Below are 6128 nucleotides of genomic sequence, written 5' to 3'. Positions count from 1 at the left end.
AACCGACTGAGCCACCCAGGCGCCCCGAGTTTGACTATTTTTGATAACATATAAGTGGAATTATGAAATATTTGTCCTTCTATGACTGGCTTATTTTACTTAGAATAAAGTCCTTAACATTTATCCATGTGTTTTACAGTTGACCAATGTCAAGGAACTTCTGGGAGTTTTATAGTTTCAAATCTTTCATTTTTTGTTTAAATCTATTTTGACTTGATTTCTGTGTATGGTGTAATATATTGGTCCAATGTCATTCTTTTGCATATAGACATACAGTTTTTCCCACATCATTTATTGAAAAGATTATCCTTTTCCTATTTTGTATTCTTGACACTCTTGTTTACTATATAGCATGGGTTTGTTTCTAGGTTGTTAATTCTGTTCCTTTGTTCAATATGTATGTTTTTATAATAGTACCATTCTGATTGGATTACTAAATTTGAAATAAAGAAATATGATGCCTCCAGCTTAGCTTTTCTTTCTCAGGATTGCTTTAGTTATTCAGGGTCTTTTGTAGTTTCATACAAATTTTAGAATATTATATATATATATATATATATATATATATATATGTATATTTCTGTAAAGAATGCCATAATGCGATTGGAATTTTGATACGGCTTTTCTTAAATCAGTAGATTACATTGGGTAGTATGAACATTTTAACAATATTAATTTTTCCAATCCATGAACACAGGGTACTTTTTCATTTATTTGTGTCCTCCAAACTTTTATAGTTTTCAGTGTACAGATATCTTGCCTCTTTGGGTAAGTTTATTCCTTAATAGTCTGTTCTCTGTGATACAATTGTAAATGGGATTGCTTTCTTAATTATTTTGGTGGTAGAGGAAGTAATTTTATTGACTATAAGGGAAGTGAAACCAATACCCTTGAAATAAATATGAAGTAATGAAAAAGAAAAGATGAAGGAGCAGAAAATAGACAGGAAAAGGCTGATAGAAAGGGAGATAGGAGGACACCTGGGCAAACCTCATTTATTTTAACACCTTACATAAGGGTGAATTATCTTAATAATAACCATAACAATCACCTCTAGAGAAGTTACTATGAGTCAAGTACTGTTAACAATGATTTTACAAACCTCTATTAACCCATCCAACTATGATGTCAGGTAGGACATTATTATCACAATCTTATTAATGACTGAAGTGAGAAGGAGAAATTTCAATAAATTTAAATAAATTTAATAAATGTTAAATTTTTATACATTTAATAAATATTAGAAAGAAGTATCAAACTGAATTTGTCTAAGACTCCATAGGTCTTAACAGTGAGATTACTGGGCTAAGCTCTTTCCTCATAAATGTCTGGAGGTAAAGTCCTTCAAATAATACTCTTTGGAAGCATATCTAAGCCATCATGGTACTAAGTGGTTTTCGCTGCTTCTCTGTCCCTCTGTCTCTTATTTCCTCTTGTACTTAATTTCAGGTGAATTATCAACACATTTCTACTCAAATTAACATAGTCTTTTTTTTTTTTTTAATTCCCATAATCCAACCACCAGACTCTGTCAAGAGGGCAAACAGAGAGAAGAGCTTAATGAGTGAATTGCAGCTATACATTTATGTTCAATCCATGGCTGATTATAAAGTACAGTAAAACCTTGGATTGCGAATAACTTGTTCTGGGAGTGTTGCCCAAGAAGAGCAAACAATTCTAATAAATGTTAACTTGATAAACGAGTGATGTCTTGTAATCCCAGTAGTATGTGACACCAAATGTCACGTGATCCCACCTGAGCCAATGGCTCTTGAAATTCACTCTGATATACAAGTGCTCTGGATTACAAGCATGTTTCTGGAATGAATTATGCTCTCAAACCAAGGTTTTACTCTTCTTTTTCCTTATAAACTTTAATTGAATAACTATACAGTATCCTTTTGGATTGTGGACACTTGTCAGTGAGTTGGTGGGTGAAAACTGTATGAGTAACACAAGTTTATATATATTAAGTCAGCCTGGCTTCATATGGCAGGAAGCTATCATAAATGCACACAGGCAGTTTGACACATAGACCACAGGAATTACACAAAGTAAACTATGAATAACTCTACTGTTCATAAACAGTGTCTGAGACATACATCTCCATGACATTTTCTTGAACAAAGAAATGTCCCTTAGAGACATGAGCTTTTACAAATCCATTAAAATGATATCTTGCAAACTGCCGCCTCCATTTTACAAATACTTGCTCAGTACTCCTGGAGAATTGTGGTATATTTTTGTCTGACTTCTAGGTGTCTGAAATAATTTATGATATTTTCAAATGCAAGGATCAGGCTTCAATTTTTATTTTATAATTTAGAAGTGAACCTAATGACTTTCTTACCTTTAAAGAAGTTATTCGTTTGTCCTAATGGCTCCTGAATAACTATGCATCATGTAGCACATTATCTGGATTCAGTATGATTACATCTCTGCAGGTTGGCATGTGTTCACCTCAGTCGACTTCTTGCCTTTTGGACAAATGGTTCTGATTAGTATAGTTAGATAGATAGATAGATACACTAATCACCGACTACATGGCAGAGGTGAAAGGAGAACATAAATTTTCTCACAATGTACTTACATGTTACATTATCTCTTGTTGTTCTCTTACATTTTACTAGCTCATTCAATGTCATTTTATCAGCAGAAAATGTAAGTCCACAAACTTTAAGTTTGGTAATTGTTCCGAGACATGATTTCACTCTATTTTACAGAGTGTGGCACATTTTACAACTGATGTATTTCTCTAAAAACAAACAAACAAACACACAAAAACAAGTGGATCAAAATTGTGTGTTAATTTTCCACACTCGTGTACAGAAAAAAAAAATCTATTATAAAACTAAAGATACAAAATGGGTGACTAACCCTTGTTAGACCTAGAAATGCATATTCAGTGTTTAATGCATTCTAATGTACTCCTTTCTTAGAAAATCACTAAAATGACTAAGCAGAAAGGTGTCATCAACTGAAATGCTCACCTAGATGGCAGAAGACAAAGGGTTGGTGTACAACTATCCGTTCTATAGCTTTGTAATTTTTAAAACCTGCATAAACCTTTGTAAATTTCTATATTCTTTATACCTGGGCCATCCTCAGTTTAGACATGTTTGTGATTCTATGCAATGGTGGTCGTGTATTGTGTCTAGTATGAATATCCAAATATATTTGTTGTACCATATTCTTAATAACTTTATTAAGGTATAATTTATATGCCATAAAATTTTCCCATCTTAAAAATATAATTGATGAACTTCCAGATTTGGGACACTTTAGGGGACATCTGTTGGTTATTTTTTCTCCTGTGCATTTAGTGTACTTTCCTGTTTCTTTGGATATCTTATAATTTTTTTAACTTGGACTTTTTGATAATACGTTTTACCAATTTTAGTTATCAGATCACTTCCCCCTGAGATTTGTTCTTAGATAAATCTTCCCTTCATATTCCCTTCCCTTAATATTTATCACTATTGTTATTTTTCTTGTTGCTTCTATTCACTCTTCTGAATGATTTCTGTAGATTCTGTATTTTTCGTAGTATGCAGTGACTGAGACTCTTCTAGATATTTTTTTAATATTTGTAGGATTTTTGTTTTGTTTTATTTTATTTAAGACTGGCTTTGTAGGGCTTACCCTGGATTACCACAATTTTGTCAGTTATTAATTGGTCAGATAATTTTCTTAAAAGCCTTGCCTTTTGTCTTTTGTCAAACACATCTCCGTGTGAAGACACACTTATGAACTTCAGGCAGTTTCTAAGACAGCCTTAGTTTTCACTTCTTGCTTGGGTATGGTCTCAAAGTCAGCCATAGGTGAATGACTGACCTTTTCCTATCCCAGTTCTATATTAGAAATGTACATAATCTTCCACATAGTTGTAGCTTTCTAGATTTCAAAGAATATGTTGTCGCTTTTTAAATATCCTGTTATCATCTAGTTCATTGCACTTTCTTTCAATGTTTTTGATGATGGAGTGCCAGACTCTTGGTTACCACAACTGCAATCACAGCCTTAGAGAATTTTGATGTTGCAGGGTGATTGTTATAGTTGTTAGTAATGATGTGGGGATAAGTTTTTATTTTCCTCTCCTACTGAGATGAACTCTGAATTGTGCCAAATAGCCACACACATTGGAAATGGATTTCAGTGGAAATATTCATTGTTATTTGGGGGTGGGTCTTACAATTGAGCTTCAAAAGACATCAGCTCACCATTGGCTGTGATACTACTAGTTTTTCATAGCTACTGTACCTCAGAGATGGGGTAACAGGGGAATTTGAAAGGGCATGGGAATAGCCATGGGTATAGCCAAGTTGAAATGCCAGAAACAATGCTTTCTTACAAAGATTTGATAGGTTTTCTTGAAAGGATTTAGTTTATTATATTTCATTTGTTAATTTTCAGAGTCCAGAAATAGTTAATTTTAGTCATTGCCAATATTTTCTCAGAGAATGGTCCATTCAGGTCTTCAAGATACCCCTCTGGAAGTCAATCTTCTCTGTTGTACTTTTTAATGTCTCTGCTCAATACTAGTAGGAAATTAGTGATTAGCTGTGGTTTGGAGGGAAGGAAATGAACTTGTAGGCTTTGCTTTTTGCTATACCCATAATCTGTGTAGCTTATTGCTTGTGTTATAAAGGAAGAAAATAATAATAAATACTACTTAAACATACAAAATAAACACTTCAAATTTCATTGTGGGACTGATAGCTGTTCATGAAACAAAGCCCCGAGGCTGTAAAAGTTGCATTATGAGAGATTAGAAATATTTTATTTTTAAAAGTTCCATCTGTTTTCTCAACATATGTATGAAATATTTTTTGTGGTCTTTCTTGACTTATGGTTAATTTTCACATATTAAAAGTAGGTTAAAGTCTCTTGCTGTACAATAAGATAGCAAACACAGACTTTGATAACACAGTGCTCTTTCTAACATTAAACAATGCAAGACAAGGAAAACAAAAGAGATAAGTATACAAGAAAAGGTCATTCGAGTCTGGAAAATGTGAGGAAATAAATCTTCCCAGAAATGCAACAGAGCCCACTCTTGTTCATGCTTGAGTTTGGTATGGGAAATTTTCTGTCAATTATGATTGAAAATTAATACTGTCATATTGTTATGTACATGTTAATGTATCATTATGCTTATGTAGTTAAGTATACTTAAGCCTCAGACTGACAAATTATATGTAGTTCTCATCCTATATTGTGGCTTCAATCATCAACATTCTCTCTCTGTTTCTAATGTATTGAGATGAACATTTCAATACATTTATAGAAATATTTTTAATTCTCAATTTTATTTTCTCATTTTATTTTTTCAGTTAATGATAGGTTAGTGGATGATGTTCAGTTAATGATAGGTTAAGGATAGTTAGTGATAGGTAGATGACCAAATTAAGCAGACACCTTCAAATCCTCAACCATAATATTGATAGCCAAAAGTATAAACCTTTATGCATCTTGGTTACCATTGTTTTGACAGCATTAATTAACCAAATTATATAATTACATTACCAAATAGCCCTACTTAAACACTATTTGATCACAAATATATACTTGATGTGGGGTCAAATTTCCTCACAGTGTTTCTTTCTTTTCCTACGAAGTCACCAAACCCTTTGTCTCTATTGTGCCCCAAAATGTTCAGAATAATTGCAACCACATACTACAAGAACCATGGGTACCTTATTTATCAATGAATCCTATCACATGTGATGTAACACACATGGAATAATACTTTTTAAATTATCACATGGATATGATTATTTTGCACTTATTTTCCAAATGCTATTAAGACACTTCCTCCTGTCTAGTGCAATTTAGTTATCATTAGAACCCTACAGATCCTATAAAATTAGGTTTTTTTTTAAATTTTTTTAATGTTGATTTATTTTTGAGAGAGAGAGAGAGAGAGCAGGGAGGGACAGAGAGAGAGAGGGACACACAGGATCCAAAGCAGGCTCCAGGCTCTGAGCTGTCAGCACAGAGCCCTATGTGGGGCTCGAACCCACAGACCATGAGATCATGACCTGAACCGAAGTTGGACGCTTAGCCTACTGAGCCACCCAGACACCCCGAATTAGTGTTTTTTTTTAAGTTTATTCATTTACTTTGAT

The sequence above is a fragment of the Panthera leo genome, chromosome D2 (genome assembly GCF_018350215.1).
Source record: "Panthera leo isolate Ple1 chromosome D2, P.leo_Ple1_pat1.1, whole genome shotgun sequence".
Lineage (NCBI taxonomy): Eukaryota > Metazoa > Chordata > Mammalia > Carnivora > Felidae > Panthera > Panthera leo.
This window is presented reverse-complemented; position numbering follows the sequence as displayed.